This window comes from Lepisma saccharinum, chromosome 14 (assembly GCF_977018435.1).
Source record: "Lepisma saccharinum chromosome 14, izLepSacc3.1, whole genome shotgun sequence".
NCBI lineage: Eukaryota > Metazoa > Arthropoda > Insecta > Zygentoma > Lepismatidae > Lepisma > Lepisma saccharinum.
The window spans coordinates 77,899,678-77,927,377 of NC_139242.1; the positions used below are offsets into that span (position 1 = coordinate 77,899,678).

The following is a 27,700-nucleotide window of genomic DNA, read 5'->3' on the forward strand; positions in this document are numbered from 1 at the left end:
TCTGACGAAGAGCAAACACATTCTCTGCGGATGTCAACCTAATAACTTCCGTTATTGCCAGCCAGTCGTTTCACTTCAACATTAATAGTAAAATTCAACATTGTAATCAAGGATCCCAGGTTGGATTCATGTGAGGTTTAGATCAGTCCTGATTTCTGCTCTGACCATACATTGGACTTAAAACAAACTTTCCTACACATTTTCGTTATAGAACGACCTCAAACAAAATATAACTCTGTTAAAAACCTTCGCGCATCTTTCCCTCCATCCGCAGAACGCTCCACTCTACCTCTCCCCCTCCACGAGCGAGTACGATGCACGGTTCTGCGCAGGTCCTTTCGCCTGTGGTTCCACCATACACTCAAGGACGCATTAAAGGGGAACAGTAGCTCAGGACCCCAAAAGAGTTGATAAGAACAGAGATTTTTTTTTTGCTTAATAAAATTAAAATGGATATTTCAAGTGTTCGGAATGAACATAATACTTGTTGTTTTTTTTTTTGTTGCATAACATGAATTTTATTCTTTTCCGACGAATTCATATGTACAGGGTGGTCCATATGTCTTGTTACCCCCCCCTCCCTAATTCAGTGTTTCTTTTGCAGAGATGGCTGACACAAGCTCCTACAATGTAGAAGAGCGCCTTGTTGTCAGTGTTTGGGCCCATGAACGTCCACATACCAGCAAGACCATGGAGAATGTGCGACGAGATTTCACAAGACGATTCCAAAAAAAAAAAAAAAAAAGCACCACCAAATGTGACAATACTGCGTTGGAAAAAGAAACTGTTTATGTTGGGATGTATCAAAGACAAACCGAGGCCTGGTGCACCAACCAAAAGACAGAACACATGTGCAGGAGTGGAGGCATCTGTGCTTCGGTCACTACAGAAGTCACTGCGCAAACTGTCTGCTGAGCTTGGAATCCCGAAAACAACAATGTTACGACACATGAAGAAGGATCTTGGATTGAAATCCTTTAAACCAGCAAGCGTCAACGAGCTCAGTGATGATGACATGCGTAGACGACATGCAGCATGTGGAAGAATGTTGGAGGTATTTCCGACACTCCCGCAGCGGGCTCACCTTTTCTTCTCCGATGAATGCGCAATATATCGAAGTGCACGTGCAAGGAATGTGTATTTCTGGTCCAAGGATAATCCGCATTATTACGAAGAGCTGGAAAACAACCCCCCACATGTGATGCTCTGGGTCGCTATGTCCGCTAAACACTTGATAGGTCCCTATTTCTTCGATGGCGTAGTCAATCAACACTCCTATCTCGCCATGTTACGGGCATTTTTTGTTCCACAGCTCCAAAGAATGAATCTCCTGGGACGTTCCTGGTTTCAACAGGATGGAGCACCGCCCCACTATGCCATCGCTGTCAGGGAATATTTAAGTGAAGTGTTTCCCAATAGATGGATAGGACGCAGATCTGTACATCATCTGGTGCCTCTGGATTGGCCTCCCAGAAGCCCTGATCTCTCGTCTTGTGACAATGCCCTCTTGGGCATTATTAAGGAAAAGGTATCACAACAACGATACCAAACAAGAGAACAATTAAAGGACGATATTAGGGCAGCCTTTCAGACAACAATCACGAAAAATTTGCTTCGTAAAATCTCACACAGGTCATGGCGCCGTGTCATTTTGTGCCATGAAAATAATGGTGGTCATACTGACCTTTTGGAAGGGTGAACAACATCCTGGTTGACGCTGAATCCATAGGTCTTACAAAGTGTTATATTGTTATTATCATAATATAAAATTATGTAAAATTGTTGGTGTCACACGACATATGGAATGAATGGCTGGCTACCTTACACTTCATTATATTATATTGTATTATTATCAAGTTATGTAAAATTATGGGGGTAACAAGACATATGGACCACCCTGTAGATAGGATTTGATTGGATGAATGAGTTTTGCATTTAATGTGTATGTGAAAATTAATATATAATAATAATAACTTTTTGTTACCTTATAAATATTGCACTTATTTATCTTCGTAGAATAATATTTTACATATAATTGTCGTGATCTTTACTAAATACCTAATAATAAATATCTGCCGTTATATCTCCATTTTACGTCATATTTTTACTTTTTCATGTAATAATAATAATAATAATGTTATTAATAATAAATATATTATGAATAATTTACCTTGACATTATAAAAATTTATTATAATTACTATTATTATTAGGTATAGACACTTGTTAGAGTGCAAGGGCCCCTCCACAAAATATACATATTTCTAGATACTCGCCTATATACTTAGCTAATGTGGTGGATAAAATTTGACAATTAGCGTGAAAGAAAAAGTTTTCTTAATGGATTTACTTTCTCTGGCATCGCTCTGCCTTGTGAAGTTTGGTTCGTGAATTGCTTGGTAAAAGATATTCTCCCAACAACGGAGAAAACAGAACGCTAAAGGAAAAAATGCACAAAAGTTCACACGTTAAGAAGAAGAAAAGTGTCTGCAAAGAAGGCAGAAAAAGTAACAATTCTTTCCATAACTTTTCTTCGCAAGAAGATATACGGAAAACAAGGAAGTTTTTCCCTTATTGTTCCGAGAACAAAACGAGCCTGTACAACAAGACGTGCTTTACTGCATTTCAACATACACCCATTTCCACAACTGTCGAGTTTTCCCGTAGAGCGAGTCCACGAAGATTTATCAGGAAACGTCTTACAAGTTCACACGGAAATTCTGCATACAGGAGATTTATATTCAACTTCTCGAGCATCATCATCCAGCCTTCGAAGGTCTGCTCATTTGTCCCCTACTGGCAATCGCACTCAATGTGAGGCAAAGCTGTTGCTTGGAGGAAAGTCACTTTTCTTCAGCAGCGCTTCGTTCAATTATACCCAGCACCTAGTTGAAGAGCAGCATAATTATTCGCTTTAAATTCTCTTTCTTCAACCTACATGACTGTAAGATAGAAAAATAAAGAGGAAATTTGTGAGAAAGTACATAAAATGTTTTCTCTTTCATGAGAAAGTCTCGTTCGCCATTTTAGCTTGTCACTACACACGATTAACTTGTCTTATTAACTATTTCATTGCTCGTGATACGCCTTATTAAATGCTTTTCCGGCATTTTTATTGTTTTCATTAGATCTTCCTGAATACCCATGTGTTTTCATGTATGTTTCGAACAAACAGGAAATCGAGAAAACATTGTTGTATATTGTAGCCACGGACAATCTCATAGACTGCTAATGGGATTACAACCCAGAAGTGTCCGTGACTGGATAATGGTATCACATTGGAGTTTTTAGTTGGGTTAAGATTCTCTGTCAATACACATTTTTCTTCCTATCTCTCTTTCATTCATTGTATCTCAATCTCTCTTCTGTCTCCTCTCCCCCCTCGTTCATTCTTCGTTTCTCAATCTTTCTTTCTTGTTGTTTGTTTATCTATTTGCTTCTACCTCTTTCTCAACTTGTTTCTCTATCTCATTCTATCTTCCTGCCGGCCCCCGTGGCAGAGTGGTTAGCACATCGCGCTACGACGCCAGGCGTCCCGGGTTCGAATCCTGGACTGGGCATGGATGCTTGTGTGTCCATTTAACAATTTCATGTATCATCACTCATCCTCATCTTCGCAAATTAGCCAAAAGTGGCAGAAGAAGCGAAGTAAAATAAAGCAATTCAATTAATCAAACAATCTATCTTCCTGTTTAACTCTATATTTCTTACTCTATCAAAACAGCAAAGGAAGAGTGTTTTTTGTTTGTTTAAGTCCACTTTATGCACAGATAGGCTAATCAGGACTGGACCTACAGTTTAAGGTGGGATCCGAATCACCATGTGCCTCCACCGGGTATCAAACAAGTGGCCCCTTGATTATAAAGCGAAGAAGTTATCACTGCGCCATCGGAGAGGCCCATGAAGAGAAATGGAAAGTGATAGAAGATAAATAGAAAATTATATAAAACAGAAAGAGGGAGACAAAGGAAGAAAAAAGGGCGGAAAGATAGAGAAAGAGAAAACCAGATGATAAAGTGATAAGGTAGATAAAGAGAGAGACGAGAAAGAACTATATAAACAGGGAAACAAAGAAATGAAACATGATAAAGATGGATAAATGGAAGAAACAGAGGAAGAGGGAAAGAAAGAAAAACAAAACAATAGAACAAAGTGGAAAAGTGAAAGAAAGATAAAAAGAGAGGAAGGAAGAAAACGAGGAAGAGAGATTAAGCGATAGGAAAGAGAGAATGCTGGAAGTTCTAAAGCAGAGACGATCAATACTAAATTCTTTGGAACGGAATTATCTATAGCGACGCCACTGATTTAAGGGGGGGGGGGGATATCTGACATCCCTACTGTTTCCACTTCGAAACTCCCCCTGTATTTGTGTCGTTCCTGACAGTCAATGAATATGATTTCTTTCCTGACGGAAGTCTGACACGTTGAGAAGTTTCCATATTTCGTGCGTACTCTATGAAATCCCGGAAAGTTCCGGCACTTCTCGACTAATCTCATCAGCAATAAACTTCGCTTGTGTGCGTCGCAGAAAGCGAAGTGTGTGAGAAGACGAGGGATAGGATAATATGAACAGAGCTTTCACACAACTCGCAGAACGTCTTCGGAAGTTGATGGCATTTCTCACGTGTGTTTCCGAGGCTTCGCAGAGATCGTAAAACAAGTGGCAGACACGAGATTGACTTTCTAAAAATATTCATTTACTTACTCATTTACAAAAAAAACTTATTCTCTTCTTCCCGGTGCCTGTTCATCGTGGATGTAGAAATTGTACTCTCAATTCATTTGGGCCGTGGCACATTTTTAAGTTTAGTTATGGTAACATTGCCTGGATATACAGTAGATCTTTAAGTAGGACGTATAAACATACATAAGTAGGACGTCTACGTATAAGGATATTTCACATACATGTATAAAAAACATTGTGCGTAACAGCGATTTGAATTGCTATATTATATACACTTCATTTTCATATTATACAGGGTGTTCATAAAGTCCCGGTACCATTACAAAAACATAGCTCGGAAACTACATGCAATAGAACAATGCTCCACGTTTATGTGCCATACACCTCAATGTGCGCCCCTCTAGGTGCTCTCAGAACATCAAGGTGGTAATTCACTTCTACCCATTTACGCCCCAGCATATCACCAGTAACAGTTAGGAGGAAAAAAAATAGTTAAGTTCTAAGAAATATCTATCAGTGATCGGTTAGTTCATTGAACTCTCCAGCCTAACTATTGCCTATTTTTGTGGGAGCAGGAAAAGGTTTATTATCCATTTTGCCTTGATTCATCTCACCCAACAGGTCGCTAGGTGCCGTGGCTTGCCGCGAGTTGATAGCTTCCTGGAGATGAGGCCTTGCTCGAAAAGGTTTATTATTATTATCCAGTAACAGTTAGGATACTCTCACTTATTCTTCTTCGAAGAGTAGCAACATCTGAAACAGGAGTGCAGTAAACACAGTCTTTGACATACCCCAGAAGAAGAAATAATTGTTCTATTGCATGTAGTTTCCGAGCTATGTTTTATTGTAATGGTACCGGATCGTTATATATATATATGAACGGACCCCATGGCCGAGTGGTTAGCACATCGCGCTGCGACGCTAGGGGTCCCGGGTTCGAATCCCGGTCGTGCATGGTTGTTTGTAAATGTCCATTTGATCCTCATCCTATGCAAGGCAATGGCAAACCACCATGGGTTCACCTTGCCCAGCGACCTTCAGGTCAAAATACCTGCCTTCCGGCAGACAACTCATCATCATCATATATGTGAAAATGAAGTGTACAAAATATACATATACGTATATACACACACTCACATATATGGGTCCTCCCGATGTGCTTTTGTAGTTCATTTGACAACGGATAGACCAACGGCGTTTCTCTGGGAGCTTTTTGTAAAACCTCTGCATCCGACGACAATAAACAAACAATGAGCTATTTAAAATTAGAAGATCAGATGCGAAGGAGGATGCAGTTGTTTTAAAGGTTAATTACATGTTTGTCGTTATGATTTTCCAGTGGTTTATTCTATAGTTAAAAAATGGGTTAGTATGTTTCCAGTTCAATTTTCATTGACGGGGTTAAAACATCCCTGGCAGGCATTACATACTTCTGCCAGGGTTGAAAGAAAAATCTGGGGGGAAATCCCCGGCATTCCCCCCCGTTAATTCTCACACTGTGAAGAAGACAAGGACCAACAGCCAGTATAACCACAGATAAGGGTATACCGTTATATGCGGTATAACCCTTCAGTATGGGTTCACTATTCTTTTATCTGTACGTACGGAAATAAAAATCGGACATCTAGATCCTGAAATACTGTCTACCTTGCAATACGTTGTGTGTGTGTGTTACCTAAGTCATAGGCGATGAGCCGACTTCAACATGAAGTTCTGCTATCGCCTGAGAGTTAGGCAACACACACAGAACTTTGCAGAGAAGACAATATGTCAGAATATAGGTATCTCATTTTTATTAGCGGTGACTGTACACAAACAAGAGGACCGGCTGACTTCAGTGCAGGGTTGATATGCTTCACTTAGTCTCTGAACAGAAATTTGATAATGCATCTCAATAAATGGAGAAGTTAGATGATGATGATGATCATTAACGAACTCATTGATTGATTTGCTTTATTTTACTTCGCTTTTTCTGCCACTTTTGGCTAATTTGCGAAGATAGGGATGAGTGATGATATGATGAAATTGATGAATGGAGACTCCCAAACATCCAGCCCGGGATTCGAACCCGAGACCCCCTGACGTGGTAGCGCGATGTGCTAACCACTCCGCCACGGGGGCCGGCTTATGTTATTCTGATCCTATAGTAATGTGAATGAATATGTTCAAAGTTAAAAAAAGATCATTCATACTGTATAATCATTATATTTCCACAAGAAAAACTACGTGCTTAAATGATCATCCTCATCGTCATCATTTACTTCTTTATCATGTACAGTGGGATCCATGAGTATTACCATGCAAATTATCCATGACTATTTTCGTTATTTTTTTTTCTTACACCCTGTGTGTTTTTAAGCGATGGATTTTTACGTATGCTGGTGCAGAAGTTGTCATCTGGTTGTTTCCAATTTTCTTTTAATTCCTGAAGCTCTTATTCAGGTCAAATAAAGTGCACGAACGTGGTGATGGACAATTTGCACGGTAATACTCATGGATCCCACTGTACCAAATATGACGGAAAATCGGTCCCCTCTTAAAGAATAAAACTGACAAAACACCTCCTTCCTTGTCACAATCAAGTGGGCGTTGGGAACATAAGGCTGTTGCTATTGGACAATGGACACCACCTGCTACATTCGTGTAGAGACTTTCTTGCCGCCAGAATTATGACGCTTGACTTCAGAAAATCTGATACAGTTACCATTATTTCTGCTACGCTGCAGTCGCTGGACTCTCGGACACTCGTGAAGGGGAAGTGAGAGAAGAAAACAAATGAATGCACTTTAGTGCACGGGACCATTCTTATTTTGATTAAGCAGTAATTAAAAATAAACAAGTAGCCAACTCTGGACTAGAAAGCTGGATAACAGGGCGGTTCTATAGGTGGGTGCGGTGCCTGGGCAATATAATATACAAGGGGCCTATAACCCAAAAATTTCAGAGGCCTGAAAAAAAAAAACAATATTTTTTTCCCTTAGTCTGAAGTACAGGTATCATATACGTATAAATTTACTACATATATTGTGCAAGGATCATTATATTTAGTTACAAAACTGCGCTTGTTCAGTATCAAACTCTTATTTATTTTACCTATCAAGGAGGCAATTTTAAATCATATCCAATAATATTCTCTATTATAATTCTATTTTGTTTACTTTCCCATTGAATTTTGACGCTATAGTGAATTTACAGAGCATAAAATAATATTTTCGCTTGATTTCATTCTATAATTAAACGAATAGTGAAAACTAACAACTTTGAGTAGGATTTCAGTAATTTTTAAAATGTGTCAAAAGATTCCATGAAATCAGGGGAAATCAGATTAGTTGCTCAATTGGTAGCATCATCATCATCTGGCGCGGGGCCTCGGGCGAGTTCACGAGTTGTTCCTCCCCAAGGCCAGGTTTGGTGATTGGACTCGACGTGCTGACCACGACGCACCCAGTTAAAAAGTCGTTATTCCGCCACTGTGTGTAGATCATGGCGTTAAAAAAATACACAAGATGTTTGTAATGAAGGAATGTCATACAAAACATTCTTGAGAGGCATTCTGGAAGCAAAACATCCATGGCATTTCCTCCATTCTTTTATTGTTGCAAACGGGATTTAGAAAACAATTACTGCAACTCGGCGGAGAAAGTGATATTGATAATGCAATGAAATTGCCATCAAAACACGAAGCACCGTACAGCTATTTGAATTTACAAGCACCGGGCACGTTGTCAGAGTCCATTGTGTGTTTACCTTTCTCCAGAATTCCCATGTTACACCGCGTGGAAGGCATTTGTCCTCTGCCCACACTTTCTCTCGCACCCAGCAACAAGGAACTCGGAAAAACTGGTTTAGTTCAAATGGCATGGAGGCTTTTTTTCTTATTCAAGAGAACAGGTGGACACAATACACTTTCGCTGCGTTATCTCCCAAAGATCACACACAGTCACCACCACTCCCCTTGTCCTGAACCAAGCCTGGGCCCAAGCAAGGGTCTTCCCTCGAACTATGAAATAATTTAACGTGAACCCATAAACACCTACAAAAATAACATTGACGATATTTCAGGTTTTGTAATATTCCCTATTTTGCCCTTCCATAAATACATGTTTCTTTCTTTGTTTGTTTGTGTAGAGAGCCAGGCTGCAGAAGTCATCAGCCTGCATTTTTGATAATTTTAGTTTTATCATTTTATATCTAAAAGCCTACCAGAAGTCCCGAATTAGTCCGGACAGTCCATTCTCTTTATTCCCTGTTCCGAAATTTTTCGTGATGCTAAAATGTCACAGTTAACTCACATTCAGGCTAGGGATGGCCAGATCCGGATCCTAGCTGATTCGAAATCCGGTTCCGGATCCGGATCAGTTTGACCATCCCACATGAGCGCTTCTTTGGAAAGAAAGAATGTGTTTATATTGTTACCTGCTAATATATATATATATATATTAGTGCGTGTGCGCGATTTGTAATTAATACACTTATGTTAGTCTTACACTTTGTAATTATATATAACACTGCATATATTATAATGTTTTATTTTAATTTTTAAAACTGTATCTGTAGAACAATTGTATAATTTTTGTATAACATTTCTATCTTGTTAAATGTGTTAAAGATTTCATCCTAGAATGGATGTGTGTTTCCATTTCCAATACATTCGAATGAATACATATTCGTTTCAATGGAATTTACAAAATCACCTCTGAAATTTTATGTTAAACAAGTAAGATTATTTTTGTGCACGAGTGTGTTAGCCGATGAGTAGCAAATTATTTTAGGAACAGCATTTGAAAAAAAATCTTGTAGGACTAACAAATGAAAAATTTCTTTGTAATCGAAGATCATAATACCTTTTAAGGTGTGGTAATATTATAATGGGATTGAGATACCAAACTCTCGGATCCATTTCTAATACGTATAATTTAATTCATAAATATATTATTTTCTAAACGTAGAAATATCATGGTTATTCACGAAGGTACCCACAACAATGTAAGAAAAATATAAGCATTTCTTCCGCCTTGGCAGAGAGTAAACAGTCAATTGTTTTCGCGAGACCACTCCCGCAGCAATTTGCCCCACGCTGCTGCTTTCCTGTGATACTCTGGGTCTCCCAAAGAGAGTCCCGAATGATCCCCGTCGTGACTTTGGTATTGTCTCCCAACTGTGCATGTGTACTGCTTTCATCTACTTTCTTCACTAGAAGGTGTCCAGATAATACTCCTACGTAAGTTGTTCGTTTTGAGTATATTATGTGCAGTTAACACTGGTTCTGGTTTTGTGTTTGATACGTAGTATGCCCCTTAGTGTCTTCTTACTGCTGAATGATGTCTTAATTTGGAATCCATCTTTTTCGATAACACATTCAGGTATATGGTGTGCTCACTATTCCTTTTGAGCCAGTCTTTGTACTTCTGTGTTATATTCTTAGCTGTGGATGACCCTTTTGGTTATGGTTGGTGGATATCTTGTATCTAATGTGTTCCTATTCTTGTCTGAGTGTTGCAGGATTTTATCCGATTCTTCTGACCCTTGAGTTTAGGCAGTGGATTATGGAGTTGCACTCTTAGCATGGTTTGATGTGCATATTATCTCGCTGTTAAATGGTGGTATACCCAGTGTGTGCTGGCTTTCGATACACAGTTGTTGATATTTAATTTCTGGTTTTATCTACTAGGACATCTAGCAATGGTGGGCATTTGTTTTGTTCGTGTGATACAAGTGAAATAGAACAGAAAAGTTTGAAGGTAAAGCACCATATCAAGGTGTGGAGGTAAGGTTCGACATTTTCTCAAACTCAGCCATGGTAGAGATGATGTGGTTAACACCACTCTCCGATCTTAATCATCAATAAAAGGAAAAAAAGACGAAAGGTGAGACTAACTTAGAAAGGTTTCCTTAAATCACAAGCGTTAGTTGATCTCTTGACTCTTTCCTACATATATCCATGAATGTAAAAGTGCTAGTTCGACGTTATTAATCTAAAGAAGTATAAAAGTCACGCCAAGTAACCACGATACAAGTACAGTGGGATCCATGAGTATTACCGTGCAAATTGTCCATCACCACGTTCGTGAACTTTATTTGACTCCAATAAGAGCTTGAAGAATTAAAATAAAACTCAAAGCAAGCTGTTAACTTCTACACCGGCATACATAAAAATCCATCGCTTAAAAACACATTGAATGTAAGAGAAAATTTAATGAAAATAGTCATGGACACTTTGCACGGTAATACTCATGGATCCCACTGTACAAAAGGAATCTATTTCCCATTTCTATTCGAACGACTTCTCAAAACCTAAACACAACACGCGAATAACTGATTACGAGATCGAAAAAGAAGTATGTGCCACTTTCAATCCCATTACTAAAGACAAATGCTATTTAAACTTGACGTTTTGCATTGTACAGTGTGAGAAACGTGCAATTTACGCCATGTGTCTTTTGCACCGATCAAAAAGCACCTCAGACGGATTGTCTTCAGTGGACGCCCTTCCTGCATATTCCTTTCCCCAAGGTAGTCTACTTCTGCATTTTTCTTCACGTTCCAGAACCTTAATCAGCGTGATTGTTGCAAACGGGTTGCACAACTGCCAACACTGCATTCAGTGTTCAACACGAGATTCAGTCATTGCCACGCCTTCTTCAGGCTGGAGAACTTGCATGCTTGCATAAAGACGCAAGGATATGCCCCCATACTTATACGGGCTACGTGCAAGTGCCCGAAGTAGCCCTGTATACCCTGTCCCAGCTAACTGTAGAGCAGGGCCGCGCATATCGGCAGAGGAAGAGGAAAATCGAGTGGCGAAAGCGCAGTGTTGCCAACCGCACGGTCCTGATTGTACATGTATGGACGTACGGTCCAGACCTTAGTCCCTACGCTAAATGCACGGCTTGTCAAAATTTGCTCTTGCAGTTTTATCCCTAATATTTCCCTAAGGAATTCTTGAACCAATCATACGGACCAGGAGATAAAAATATGGCCCGTTTGCCATGTGCGTTCGGTATTATCGTTTTCAAGAGTTTGCAACGCTGGAGGAAATCGGGAAAACCCCCATCGCCGATTACACAATACCGTTTCTCTCACTGTTCATTGGTGGAGCCGTCTCGCGTCACCACTTGCGCAGAGACTTGTTCTCGTTCGCCTGGTCTACAGTTAGCTGGTACGGAGTTTAGCTATATACATATTTTGGTGCCCTAGGCAGGATTGATTTAGCGCTCCCCCATACTGCCAAGCACCGACAATCTATGTACGTCCTACAATATTTTCTTCTTATGCCATACTTTGTGATATTTACATCCTACAAATGTTGAAATGAAAAAAACAACAATGAAAACGCATTACAATAAATAGTACAAGTTATATTTAAAAAATCCTAGTTTTGCATTTATATTTTTAAAGAAAGTTTAGCATATTTATGAATATTTCAGTTATGTCTTGGTGCCTGACGAACATCTTTAGAAATGTAGTCACTACTACATTGGGACATGGAAAATTCCAAAAGTGTTACCAGAATATAGAGCTGCAAGTAAAAGAAGAAAAACTGTTAAGAATAATAATAAAAATAAATAATACAGTGCAGTATGTTCTCAGTAGAAACATTTTTAATTTAAAATTATTCAACTCTGTTTGAAAAAATAACATTGTTATAAACTATGCATTACACATTTTTCTAATTAAGTTTTGCAAGATATTAATAAAACCCGACTGGTATCTCAGAAAGAAAAAAAAGTCAATTCGTCACTTGAAAATCTTCAATGGGAACAAAGATCGAGAATATTTGTTTGTTTTTCTTCTCCCCTTACCTCTGCTAAATGTAGAATTTCGCATTCGTATATTCTGACTGTTTTCTTTTTCTTATGGCCCGCTAGGCTTCAGTTCTCTAGCCTATCCCTCACTTCGGGCCTGCCTGAAGGGGTGTTTTGGGACGTTCGTTGCCTGCATGTAATATGCCATAGTAAGGTTACAAGAGAGGGTGCTAAAAGTACACTATGTGGAAGAAAGTAATTGGACACCCCGGTTTCAACTCTGAAACGAACTCCCCATGGAAAAGAGAGTACAGACAGGTATATATACGGCAGCAGGAGGCTTCTCAGATCATTCGCTGATAAAATGACTGACAGGAAAGAGCTCAGCATGTTTGAAAGAGGGATCATAGTAGGCTGCTCCATAGGAGGCATGAGTATACGTAGCATAGCTGATCAGTGGCGTATGCTGGTTCTAAAGAGTGGGTAATCTCCGACCCTTGATCCTCAAACTCCAAAAGTTTCCGTGCAATTTATGTCGGGATCCATATTGGATTTAGGAATATTGTGTCGGAATGTTTGTCTTATTGCAACGACCACAATCAATTAATTCTCGTTATTGCAGTTTAATATACGTGTAGAATTTCAAATCATAAAACAAGACAGTATTATAAAGCTATAAGAAAACAACCTGTGAAATATAAAATGAAAGACGTGCACTAGTGAAATAAAAACCCCCAATATTAATTTAAGTGCAAAATTCAACTTACTCCAGGCCCCGATTACTTGTGCTGTACCACATCCAAAGCATGCTGTTTGTCCAGTTGCACGTCAATACGTGTCTGTGCGAAAGATTGCAGCTTAACAAAGGGAGTTATGTGACTTTTGGATTTTTCATGTTTGACACAAGCGTTGCAAAGATTACAGTATCCGCCACGCGTCCATACATTCTTTTCAGCCCCGAAAAGTAAGCACGGCCAACAAAAAGCAAAGCTTATTAACACTTATACTTCCTGTCAACCATGGTGTTTTGTCATAATTTGCTTGCGAAAATGCCTCACATATTCCCGATTTTTGTCTTTGTGCGTAGAAATAAGTTCAAGCGATGACACTGGCCTGCCTGTATTAACAATTTGCAACTTCTCCTGAAAAGATCTTGTTCCAAAAGGTTTCACCAGAAATCTTGTATCACATCCATTACCCTTTAACACAGCACTATCACGACAAACACTAACACCTAAATAAATAATAAACACGAAGCCAACGACTACACGCATTCAGTTTCACGCGCCCAACTTCTGTTGTGTTCCTGGCTGAGAACGAAATTCCCTATGAATGATAAAAAAAAAAATCCCTTTCCGAGCTCGAAATGACAGGTTTTAAAAGTTCGAATCATTGCAGGCCAGAGCCAGAATTTTATTTCGGGATGGGGATCATCCCTTATTAGCAGCCGCCACATAAAGTTGAAACAGTGGGGTTAGAAGTCCTGAAGATGAATCTCAGATTATTACAGCGTATTATGCAAGGTGTTTAATCCTGCTAATGAAGTAAAATTAATTACCACTATACACTTTTTAAATTAGATATTTGTAGGATTTCGGGAAGGGGGGTTTCAGCCTCCCGAGCCCCCTCCACCTGGCTACGTGCCTGATGTGTTTTTTTCGTTTTATGTTTAATTCGTTCATCTTCATCACTATTAATTTAAAGAGGCGGAATATAGCAACTTAAATTAACTAATATATATATATATATAATTTATTTTTGATATCTTTCCCTTTAAAAAATATTCAGTTCCGTGAAAGAAGTATTCTCGCTGCTTTTGAAGATTAGAGAGGAGAAACAATCACTATTTTTGTAAATACAAGGATGGGGGAGTCAGCATATAGGTGCTTTAATTGCTTACGCTTTGAATTTTAATTTAGTTTGCTTCATCTTCAATATTTAAGGTTTTTCCTTTTGATAAATTTATGTTCAAGTAACAGAAATCAGCAAGACAGAAGCAAATGTAAAGTGAAAATTAGCGTAGAATTGGTTTGCCCATGTTATTCAATTTTCCTGTTCTTCGCACTCTACCGGGTATGTTTTCCCTAGTTCAGCGGAGGGAACGGTAAAAGGCTCTGAAGGTTGAGAGTGCGACCGGTGGACTCTCACAAGAAGGAGCTTACCCTGTCCACGGAATCACCGCGCCTGAGAAGCAGTGTTTCCTCTCCCTCTTTCTCTCTTCTCCCTCCTCGCCAAGGGTTGTAAGGGAAGAGGGAGGAATGACGTCAGGGTGAGATTCCCTGAAGTCATTCCACCGGCTGGAGAAAGGTTCCCGGACATTCAGCGGCAAACGGTTGGAAGCATTCGCGCGCTGGAAGCAAAGAAATGTATGCATCGAAATTGGTTTGGAAGAATATTGCGAAGAAATGTATATATATATATATATATATATATATATATATTAAAAAAAAGAAATACAGCCGGGTCATCTGCGATTACCTAGATGACCCAGAGTATACGCCGCTGTAGCTGATGCCAGACAGGTCCCTAAATCAACTGTAGCCTTTGTCATCAAGAAGTGGAAGGAAAAGGGACACTGCAGCACTGCACCACGAAGTGGAAGACGCACGAAATTGGACGACCGGGACAGGAGTGTGCTGAAGAGGGAAATTCGGAAAAACAGTAGCCGTTCGATGAATTTGATTGCAGAAGAGTTTCAAAGTGCGACCAATTTGACTGTTTCGACCAATACACTTCGCAAGGAGGCATATGCACTCGGTTATCATGGTCGAGCCGCTGCCCACAAACCCCTGATAACAAAAACAATAAACCGCAGAGACTACGCTGGTGTAAAGAGCGGAGAAACTGGACGGTGGAGCAATGGCGGAAGGTCCTATGGAGCGATGAATCACGCTTCACACTGTTTCGATCAGATGGGAGAGTGTGGGTATGGCAATTACCCGGAAGAACGTCTATTACCCGAGTGTGTAGTGCCCACAGTGAAATATGGTGGTGGTGGCATCATGTTCTGGGGTTGTTTCAGCTGGCAAGGGGTGGGTCCACTGGTACCGGTGTATGACCAGATGACGTCTGCATCCTACCAAGATATTCTCGACAACTCCATGCTCCCCACGTTGTGGCGTTTCTATGGAAATGAAGAATGTGTGTTCCAGGACGATAATGCGACTTGTCATGTTTCCAGGGCTACCATGGAGTGGTATGCAGAAAATAATGTCACCCGACTGGATTGGCCTGCTCAGAGCCCTGACCTCAACCCTATTGAACATCTATGGGACGAACTGGAGCGCCGATTGAGGTCGCGATCGCCTCACCCTTCTACACTTCCAGGGTTGGTGACTGTGCTGCAGGAGGAATGGCGGAATATCCCACTCGGTGTACTACACGACCTTGCGGCCAGTTTACCACGACGAGTGGCTGCTGTTATCGACCTCTTATTGATTGCAAGAAAACTGATGGTATCAGCTGACATCTGGTGTCCAATGACTTTCTTCCACATAATGTAGTTCTATATGGTTCTTTAAAATGTCTATAGTTTTCTTATTATTATGATAATGGTTATTTCAATAGCTAAGTTATTTGATGATGATTTATTCGACATATCAGACATTCATTTTTAGTTGTGTAACGTAGCAATCAATTTCTTTTTTTACTATATTTACTGCTATTGTTCTCTTGTTGGATGACCTCGAATGGAAAAGAAACAACGTTGCTATCAAAATATGAAAATCATAAATAACAGACAACTACTAACAGATCCACACGGATTGTCATTTGCTCCACTTGAGCCAACAGGTGGAATGATGGTAACTTGATGGTATGTACTGAACTGTTTGGATTTAATCATTGCTTTTGAGATCAAGTACCAACCATCCATGGGCGTAGCAAAACCTTTTTCCAAGGGCGGCAGAACAATTCTCTTTCCCAAGATGGGCAAAACATTTTTTTTTTCAAGGGGGCAAACTCCCACGAAGGGCAAGGCACACACACAAACAAATACACACACTTCAAAATCATTTGGAAAGGGCAATGCAAAAAGCACAGTGAACAAAATGAAATATTTCATTAGCTATACTACTTTTCCAGAAGCAAGTGTCCCCTTGTCCCTCTGACGGATACGCCCATGCAACCTTCTTACATCACCCTCAAGATTTGCAGCTTCAACATTATAATTGCATAATTACTTTCTGGAAGTAGATGTCTGTGCCACAAGGCGTAAATAATATGGTTATAACATCAGCGTGCAACAATCGCAAATATGCAACGCAACACTTCCACGCAAATAAAAAAGCAACAGGAACGAAATGACACTTGTAAATTGGAAATTCTGATGTACAACCATTTCTACTTCCCAAACTTATGAATAATTAAGCCATTAACAGACACCTGTTACATTTGATGAGCCTACGTATTATTTTTTACAGGTTTTTTAACCTTTACTCGCGCGAGCATTGTTTACCGATGCGTGCAGCTTTCTACGAGGAGTAAAAAAACATGAAGTCAGGAATATTTCATAATTGTTATTATGTCAGAGTGTTGTTAACCGCCGAGGGTTTTAATCGCGGAACAATGGCGGTCAATGAACATCGCTTTGGGAGCAGGAAAGCCTTCGTGCTCTGCTCATTACAAGGCGATAACTCGAACCAGCACTATCGTTGTAAAAGTGAAATTAAGCTTCGGAATTCGTGAGGTTGTCGCTCACAAAGCCATCTCTTCAGAAAACACTATTTCATGGGGGTCACACGCGATCTGTGGTACGTACGAAACGACAGTGGAGTCTAGTAACTTGTGGCCTTCTCATTCTCAAAAACTTTAGTTTCCTAGTTCATTCGTTCATGGGGACGACGCCAAGGATGAAAAAAGGATGTTTGCCCACCTCAACAAATTAAGTAAATAAATATTCAATTGTTTTGAAATGTTATGCTACTTTTGAATTTCTTTTAAAGACTAAAGTGATGCATTTTACTACAAGAACCAGCAAAGATATGCATTCATTGGAATAATAAGACCTTAGAACAAGTACAACAGTTCGTATATTTAGGAACCATACTAACTGCGGACGGGAAAATGGACTCTGAAATTAACCACAGAATTCAGAAAGCAAATTATCTGTACTATAATATAAGTAACACCATTATAGGTAAACAGGGGATTAGTAAAGAAACATATATGATCATACGGCCTAATTGGAACTGGACCTGCAGTTGAAAGTGGGATACGAACCACTATGTGCCTCCACCGGGTATCGAAACCAGGACCCTTTGATTACAAGGCGACGACGTTACCACTACGCCACAGATGCTACTTTCATTTCATGGTAATTGTTCCTGTGAGCATTTTATTGTATTTTTGTCACTTTTATGTCCCTTTTCTACCTGTTTTGGCAAATCGCGACGATGAGGATGAGTGAGGTAAAGTGCTCCCCTGTGCTTAGCACCACGCCATGAATGCGTATAGGGGGTGGGGGGTAACGCCCCACACTTTCTTGCTCCGGTCGTGATAAGTGATGATTAAATTAAATTCATGAAGGAATCAGGTAGAAATAACACCCATGCCCAGGCCGGGACTCGAACGAGGGAACATCGAAATTCGACCACTTAACGCGCTCGGTCACTGAGTAAATTGAAAATATCCACAAATTCTCATTTCTTAAACTTTGCTGTTCCTTGGCGTTCCTTTTAAATTACCGGGTTTAATCACGAAAATCATTTCAAATTGCCTGATGCGGAAACGAAATCAATTTTATTAATATTTTTTTCGCCTTAGCTTTGCAAACTTTTGTTTTCGTAAAGTTGAAGTTACATAAGTAGATGTGAAAGAAAGAGGAAGATGAAGACGGAGAAAATATAGGAAAGGTAGAAAAGAGTTATGAGGAGAAGATAAAATGAAGTAAATCACATTAGAACGAGAGAGAAAAAGTGAGAAGGGTAGAAGCAAGAGACAAATAGAAAAACAGAAAGAGGAAGAAGAGAATACGGAAGATAAAATAACATTAGTTACATTAGAAGGACAAAGAGAGAGAGTAGAAGCAAAAGACAAAAACAGGAAGAGGAAAAGGTAAAGAAGCGTAGAGGAAAGAGAAATAGCTGCAAGAAAAATGAGAGAGACATGCATCCAAAAATTGTTGCTACACGTATGATTTTCCTAAATCTTGATTCCTGCACAAGAAGGAATGTAAGCTGTTCATGGACTCTGTAATAAAATCTTAATAAACGAAAATCCGTTAGAGTTTATAACTTCACCATTCCGTTGTAAAGACAGTATTACCTGGTGGAATGAATTTTTATAAGAGAAATTACTAACACATTTCTGAATAATTTCAGTAGCGCCTAAAGTGAACGGAAAACCCTAACTTCTCTTACTCTCTCTCTCTCTCTCTAACTTTATACGGGGTCAATAATTCAATATCCCTTTATGATTTTATGAAATTAAATCTCATGTTATTTGCAGCATTATATTTGTCGATAACAATGTGCAGGAGCGTATATTCTAGGAGGCTATCTCCGAAGCCTGAAGTCTAGAGAATATAATACAAAAGAAAAGTAGATCAGAAATTGAAAATAATATTATTCATATCGGTGAGATGATGATGCTGATTCTGGAGTTGACAAACCCAATTTCCTACGAGTTGGCAACCCAATTTCCTACGAGTTGGCAACCTACTTTCCTACGAGTTGGCAACCTACTTTCCTACGAGTTGGCAACCTAATTTCCTACGAGTTGGCAACCTACTTTCCTACGAGTTAGCAACTTAATTTCCTAGGAGTTGGCAACCTAATTTCCTAGGAGTTGGCAACCTAATTTCCTAGGAGTTGGCAACCTAATTTCCTAGGAGTTGGCAACCTAATTTCCTAGGAGTTGGCAACCTAATTTCCTAGGAGTTGGCAACCTAATTTCCTAGGATTGATTGATTGATTGATTTAGTTTATTTTACTTCGCGTTTTGTGCCTCTTGGCTAATTTGCGAAGATGAGGATGAGTGATGAAAGGATGAAATTGATGAATGGACATTCACAAACAACCAAGCCCGACCAGGATTCGAACCCGGGCTAATTTCCTAGGAGTTGGCAACCTAATTTCCTAGGAGTTGGCAACCTAATTTCTTAGGAGTTGGTAAATTTATTTTAAATCATAGCCTAGAACCACGTAACATAGTGATATAGCCCAGATCTTGGACTCAGTATATGACAATGTGCATTTCCTGTGAGACACATGGACAGGTTATGGACAGTGCTAAAATTTACAATAAAACTTAAATGAACATACTTGGATTCACTGGCGTACTCAAGGGAGAGCTGACTGGGATACAGACCCTCCTAAAATAAAGAAAATCAAAATTTACAAGTGAAAGCAGTCAAGTACTCGGGAAAAGCCAAAGTTGTAACTGGAAACCCTTTTTAAAATGATCCCCAATTACAATTTTTATCTTTGAGCAACTTTTAACCAGTGATATCGGTATTTGAAAGTATCGGTTCGATTTTATTTACCGATACCGGCCGACACTTTCCGGTTTTTTAGTCTCTCGCGGGGTCCACAAAAATACCGCACGGAGTCTAATTATCTTGGAAATTGTGCAAAACTCCAAGTTTCCATTAGTTTGCACCAATATTGTGAGGAAAAACTGTATTTTGTGATTACATAGGAGGTATTTCAATACTCTTATGTACTTCTTGAATATTTTAAAGCAAAACTGTACTAAATTGATGGGTGTAGTTGGAATTGTTACTTACACACTAATATTAGTGAATGTTTAATTATTACACTTTTCAAGCATTGGTATTGGTGAGAATCTGCAAGGGAGAAGTCACACCGAAGAAACACGCGACATGCAACACGAAACACGTGTCGCTTGGAAGCCAACACTCAGTAATCAATGCAACCTTTCGAACCGAAGAGACACGGCAAGATGCACGTGTCGCGTTTCGCTTACGTGCCTCTCGGACTGTGCCGTTTTCTCAATACCGTGCATCGTGTTGCTTCAGTTTGTTGTTCGCGCATGCGCAGCGAATGCTTCATTCCAACGAGCAGTATTTAGACTCTTGAAGAGAGCCTAACCGGCATTATGTTTGAACCTCTTAATTTGTTTTTATAATAAAGTATCGATATGTACAATGTTTTAAGATTTAAACACAACGTTCATTTCGCTTTATCAAGTTTTTTGATGCAGTTATCTATCGGCTGTAATTTGCCTTCAACATCGTGAAAAGAGGCCGTGTTTTGGCCATTTTCCTGACTGGTTTTATTTGAAAAAGTCAGCTTATGAATGAGGCACTTTAGTCCAAAATATATTAGTCAACATGGTAAAGTACTCTAGTGCATTGTTTTTCAACCGCCGGGCCGCGACCCGATACCGTGCCCTCGTATCAACTATACTGAGCTGTGAAATGTTTTGCTGAAACTGGTTGACAACTATCATAATCCCAATATCATATTTGAGTTGTGAGTTTTCGTTTTTTAAGTCCATTTTATGCACAAATAGACTAATCAGAACTGGATCTGCCCGGTGCCTCCCCGGTTATAGAACCCGGGATCACTTAATTACAAGGAGACGACGTTATTACCAATTTGTCTTCCATATTTTTATATTTGTCAACAATCCTACACACGTAATCAAACTATTATTACTCTTATGATTATGCTAGAATTTATTTATCAATATTTAATTTCATAGGTACATGTTAATTCATGCATAAAATCTTAAATACTGTAAAGATTTACGAGCAAAATTCTTCGGCTAAGGGCATTGACTTAAAAAAAATACCGTGACATGGTTTCACGAAGGTTGAGAACCATTTCTCCAGTGTTTACTATTCGCTTTATTCAGGCTGAAAAGTCTAGCGTATACAGTTTGATTTAAGTGCATATTATTTCTCAGTTTTCTCATGCACAACATGCCTCTCCCAAGTTTCAATAACTTGCACAAATTTTACAACGCTATTTACATGTCACAATGTCTCTTGTTACGTTATTTTCGGGTGACTAATAAACTGATTAATGCAATTATATCGGTACCATCATGCAAACTGAGCAAAGAAACCAGTGTCGCTTGCCGCGTGCATCTTGTCTCTTCGGTGTGAAACACTCGTGTCGCGTGTTGCATGTCGCATGTTGCGTGTCGCGTGTTTCTTCGGTGTGAATTCTCCCTAAGGGTATCTACTCAGCCCTAGGAATTATAAAATATTTTATTGTATCTTTTCAATTCCAGCCCTCTCCGAAATTATTATTATTTATTAGTTCAGCCCAGGATACATCTGCCAATTATGTTGAACATAATATAGTTACTATACATAGAAGAAAAGTAAGGAAAAGCAAATATAAAATGAACACCTATATACACAATATTTACACTAATTTATGAACTTGTTGATGTGAGTATTTTTTCCTTCAGTGCACTAGATGAATCTGTGAACATGTCAAATTCTGCAGTTTTTAATAGTTGGTTCACTGTGTCCTGCATTCGCACTGCAGTTGAAAACCTATGCACGTTGACTATTGATGTCTCTGTGCAGAATAGATTTCGTTGTCTTGCCCTGTGGAGGCCTGCATTAAAGGTTATAGTTTCTTACGAGCTCGGAACACTGACAGTCATGGTTAATCAATTTCCGTAGGAAAATGACGTCACTGACTCAACTCTTCTGTTAAGTAAAGGGTCCAATCCAAAATGTTTACATAACTACATAACGTTTTGTTGTTCTTTCTGTGATAAACAATATTAACTTTGATTTATTGATTGATTCGTTTGTTGTTTTAAGTCCACCTTATGCACAGGAAGGCTAATCGGGACTGGACCTAAATTTTGAAGTAGGATCCGAACCACTGTGCCATGTTACTCCACCGGACATCGAACCCGGGACCCTTTGATTACAAGGCGACGACGTTACCACGGCGCCATCGGGGAGGCCCTAATATTCACTTTGAGACACATCCATTTCACAAACTGCATTTGAACGCTCTCCACTTCCACGTTTTGTACTGGGAATTCCATATGGAACTGCAGTATTCGAGTAATGAACGAACAAGTGTAATGTATATATTTATACAACTGCGGGCACAGCAAAATTAAACAAAGTTTTTTCTAATGAAACCAACTAGTCTTACACACCTTTACACCATAGCTTGATAATGGGTGTTGAAAGACAGGTCAGATGTGAAGTAGACAGCGAGGTCAGTGACACCACTCGTACGCCTCACTGTCGAGCTGCCAATTTTATACTCGTGTATAATGGTTGTTTCTTGGTTGGTGAATGTTATTAAGTTGCACCAGGGCGCATGCAGGGTTTTTTCTCAGGGGGGGGGCAGAGTCACAGAAACTTTTATTATTATTATTAATATTATTATTATTATTACATTACTATTACTACTACTTATGTTTTCTTAAAATTACATACATTTATTGTAATTTCCATATTCTGTATATCTATATACAATTTGCATAACTGTATACTTAACATTAATTCATGTAGGACAAAAAGCTCTCTTTTATAGTTAGATAAATTAGACTAAGCTTAAATGTAACCCTATTTCTAATAATAATAGTAAGAGTTGCTGTAACTTACGGCCTGTAAGTCCCAGGAAAGAATACTTTTGTTATAAAATATCTCTACAATTTTACTATTCGAATTACATTTATTAACTCTTTCTGGAAATCTCAAGGGGGCAAGCGCCCCTCCTGGTCCCCCTCTGCGGGCGCCCATGAAGTTGCACTTATCCTGCAAAATAAAAATAAAATTCTACGTACGTCATTGCTTGGATGTAAATATTTTGTTAAACATTCCTTTCTTTTCGTGGAGAGAATATTCTTAATTCGTCACATGGAGATAAATGAGAAAAATAAATTACATTAAGCATGTAAATAGGATACGAGCATGAATAAATACAAACGACAATATATTTTATCGCCAAGTACTGCTATAATGTCAAGGAGCTCATAACGGACACAACGAGTTATGTTCCAGTGTCTGGACGGACGCCGTGACATCTGGAACCAGATGCTGGAACGGACAAATGCACGAGCTGACCACAAGGCGAGTGCTGAATGCAACATGGCGGAGGAGAAAGACAAGACCTTGGATTCACCGTAATCATTGGAACTGGAGGCCCTGAACGATTCCCACCAGGGGAAACAAACCCTATCATCTTGTGTTTCGCTTGGGTTGATAGTGCGGTCAGCGAATAGATTTGGCCTGAGAGTTGCATTTATGTACGTTGCTATTTTTGATGTTCTGGAACCATGTAACTTGAGCCTGGGAAGAGTTCTTGCAATGCAACATTGCAACAAGGCCAAATAGAAAAATAGGCAAGCGCTCGTGGCTAGAATCTTACCTATTTCAGGCCTTCTGGTCGCTTCTATAGTTGAAGTCCTGATTCGAACACTACTTCAAAGAAAGTTCAGAGAGATCAGTTACCCTCTGACAACCATATGTCAAGTCCATGTACAGTCTAGCATATCCCCCCCCCCACTTACGCTATGACGCTAGGGGTCCTGGGTTCGAATCCCGGCCTGTGCATGGATGTTTGTGAGTGCCCATTCATCAATTTCATTATATCACTCATCCCCATCTTCGCCAATTTGCCAAAAGTTGCACAAAAAGCGAAGTAAAATAAAGCAAATCAATTGATCAATATCCTTCCCCTCAAACCTTTCCCACTAATAGCGTCCGTTTTAGGAGCTGGCAGCAAGTCCACGTGGATAAAAGAGATGTTGCCAATTCAGTTTATTTTTAGAGATTTCATAATGTGAACATTTGGTTATCTTTGCTAGGTTGTGTTATTCTGTTGTGCTATTTTTTATATACAATATGGAGGCCTTGGGAGTGTAACGTGGTCGCAGTTCGCTTCGAATGTCTAAACAGTGCAGGCAAAAGTGACATCGATTCTCATAAGAACAGGTCCTGGCTCGAAACCAGGTACTCGCCCGGTCGGCTTCCTCTCGAGCTATGTCAAAGATACCGAACTGGCGTTCCAATCAGGACTTCAACGTTACCACACCGTGACGCATATAGCACGCTGTACCGAACCGCTGTGTGTTGAGAAGTTATAGCATTTGCCCCGAACCGAACCGAGGGGGTGGGGGATGAGGGATGGGGAGGGTGGAGCCTCTACACACTGCCCCGGTAATCTCTGAAGAGAGCGAACGAAAACAAACCCTCTGCACAAGTAAGACTCGAGATGGCTCGACAATGAAGACGTGAGAGGGGAAGTGGAGGGGAAACCGCGGCCGCAGCTACCAGCCGATAGCAGCAGCGCGCACTGCTTTGCTCTGCCCACTCGCTTTTCCCCTTGTCTACCGCAATGCGTGGCCTTACTCCACACATTCCCGAGAGAGAGTGTTGAAATCCCAGGCCTCCTCGCATGGAAATTCCACGTTCACTTCAGCGAATTTCGGCGAGGCGCACTGTAGTCTAAGTTACACCATTTGAGTTCATAGACGATAGCGTTCAGAACAGCACCGACGATTAGAAAATCTCCATTGTCCGCTTCGTATGACATGAAATAATACAGAAATGATGCAACCACTACCATGCGCCGTGCCAAAATCCGTGGAATTGGCGCGTGGAATTTGCATGTGAAAAGTCCGTTAGGTACCTAGAGATATTCTTTTTTCGTTCCAAGTGTCTTCGAATTCGTTCTCGTGGCATTCGTCTGTCTTCGAGTAGTTCTGCCTGGAGCAGAGGTTGTTTATTGGCGTTTCTATTTCAATTTGTGAACTGCAGATATTGTGAACAACAGAGTGAAGTACAAGGTGAGTGAAAAGTCAGGAACCATAGAACTAATGTATGACTAATGCCTGTATGTGTGTTTCAGGTGCTGACTAAAGAAGAGCGTGTTGAAGTGGTACTGCTGGTTTGCAGTCGCACTGCAAGAGATATTACTACAAAATTCAACCGTCTACACCCCGATAGACGCCCCAGTCACGCTTAGTGCAGTCATGTAGTCCATCGGGGTGTAGACGGTTGAATTTTGTAGTAATATCTCTTGCAGTGCGACTGCAAACCAGCAGTACCACTTCAACACGCCCTTCTTTAGTCAGCACCTGAAACACACATACAGGCATTAGTCATACATTAGATCTATGGTTCCTGACTTTTGACTCACCCTGTATAATGGTCAGTAGCGTAACTAACTAACTAACTCTGCGCCCCCCCAACTTTCAGTTGTACGCCCCTACTAGCTTTAAAAAAGCCCTCTTTTCTAAAATATTAATTCTCACACATTACATTTATATTGTGTATACAATATGACAACATACATGTAATTGGAATCAATGTAAAAACTGGTATTACGAAAGGTTAAGACAACAGACAAACTGTAAAACATTATATATTGTATTTATCCTATGAAAATTCACTGTTACTACAAAAAAAATACGATATTTTAAATGCCCATTAAATTAGTCCTCTGCGTTTTTTGATGGAAGCAAATTCGCAGATATTCGACTGTTTCTTGTTTTGATTTCAGTTGACACAACATTCCGAAAACCAACAATTTCTGTAGCTATAATGCAATATGTGTACATCTTCTTGATATTTCTCCCAGAAATTAGTAGCGGATTCCACTAACTGACTATCGGTGTGTTTCGTTAGGGCGGTGGGTCTTAAAGAAGGTGAAGATTTCTTTGATTTGTTTGCTACTCTGAAATCTAGTGTTTACTTGATTTACTATAATATGTAAACCACGGTAGAAAAGTGCATTTTCTTGACTGTCGTCTACCCTTAGACGATGTAATCAATGACGAACTATTCAGCTAATGAAAGTTTTCTTCTAACCTGGTATTTCACTTTAGTGATTAACATTTTCTATTTGAAATTGTAGGGGCATAAAATATATGTTTGGTTGAAAATATATTTTAACGCCGAAAGTGAACGCAAACTTTTGTGAACTATCGGTCTTTCTTAATTTTTCATTTTTACTGCGCCCCCGAAGTTCGTGCGTCTCCACCGCGGGGGTAGCAAGGGTGTTATTTACGCTACTGATAATGGTGATGGACCATGTCTACTATTATCCTTGCCTTTGTGTACTCACAAGCTAAACCATGTAGCAGTATGCGAAAGAAGGGCGATACCAGGAGGCCGAATAACGTCAGGCGTTCTCGGTACGTTATGATGAATGCATAATGGCCACTCCGACGATTGTTGCTTTCTCCTGCTCCCCACCCACTTTCCCCTTCCATTTCTCCTCCTTCGCTCCAGATACCGTTCCCTACGATCGCGGACCGCCATCAGTCCTGTGTTCGCGAGGGGAACGCGCGGTAGATGAAGCAAGGGTTTCGGCTCATCGAGGAAGTGTGGTAGCATTGTGTAGCATTGTGGCTTGTTGGAGTTTGTGGTGGTTGTGTGGTTCGCATCTTTACTCGGCGGCTTATTCGGTCATCCGAAGCCTGGAAAGGAGGCAAGAGGAGGATTTTCAACGGTGAGTACATCTCGTTTGGCCTCCATCGAGAAATTATTGTTATCTGCTTGCAGTGCGGTATGCCATATACATGTGTTAAGAGCGTATGCTCAATCACGTTCCTGTACATTCCCTGACTAGAGCTCGGATTGGCTTCTGTTAGTGTAGTGGGTAACCATGAGGTCTGGTAATCAAGGGATCTGCAGTTCGATTTCTGATGGAGCCTTCTTGCGCAGCGATTTGGATTAATCTTTAAACTACTGGACCAAGTCCACATTAACCTTCCTTGTCATAAATTGGACTTAAAACAAATTCAAAGTATTGGAGTCACGGACAATAGAAAGAATTTCCATGTGGAGTGACTTTTAATAGAAACAAAATTTATTACAAGTACCAAGTTTGAGATCCTCATCTCTCATTTTTGGAAATGATCGAAGAATTGAAAAGCAACTCATTTGTCTTTGTATCTTCTGCTTTTGTGTGTTCTTTTTTCGTTCCTTCTTCTTCTCTCTATCTGGATCCTCTTCCTTACGTTTTTCGTTTCTTTTCTCTCTCTATTTTATTTACTTTCCTACTTTCCTCTCTTTTTCCTCGTTCTCTCCCTATCTCTCTGCTCCTTTGTTTTCTTCTTTTCTCTCTCTCTCACTCTTCATTACTCTGTCTCCTTTATTGTCCCTTTCTCTCCATCTCTTTCTGCAAGTCTCCTCTGCATATTTTCTCTTTCTCTGTCTCGTTTTTTGGTTACTTCTCTTTCAATTCTATCTCTCCGTCTGACCTCTTTTTGAACCTTCTTTTTTCTATTCTATGTCGGTTGTCTCGTCTCTCTTCTCTCCCCCTTCTTATGTTGACACGTAAATATGACGTCAGGACATATGTACAATTTAATTA

At 39.8% G+C, this 27,700-nt stretch overlaps 2 protein-coding genes across 2 annotated transcripts in view; one reads left to right on the plus strand and one right to left on the minus strand.

The window, feature by feature from the left end:
• dila (centrosomal protein dilatory) overlaps window positions 1–27,700 on the minus strand; it is a 229,124-nt gene that overhangs the window by 56,890 nt on the left and 144,534 nt on the right. The window lies entirely within an intron of this gene.
• Window positions 26,652–27,700, plus strand: part of Cht6 (Chitinase 6) — a 149,604-nt gene continuing 148,555 nt past the window's right edge. Inside the window, exon 1 of the mRNA XM_083136021.1 lies at window positions 26,652–26,833. The gene's annotated coding sequence lies outside the window, so the exon portion shown is untranslated. The remainder of the gene's footprint in view (window positions 26,834–27,700) is intronic.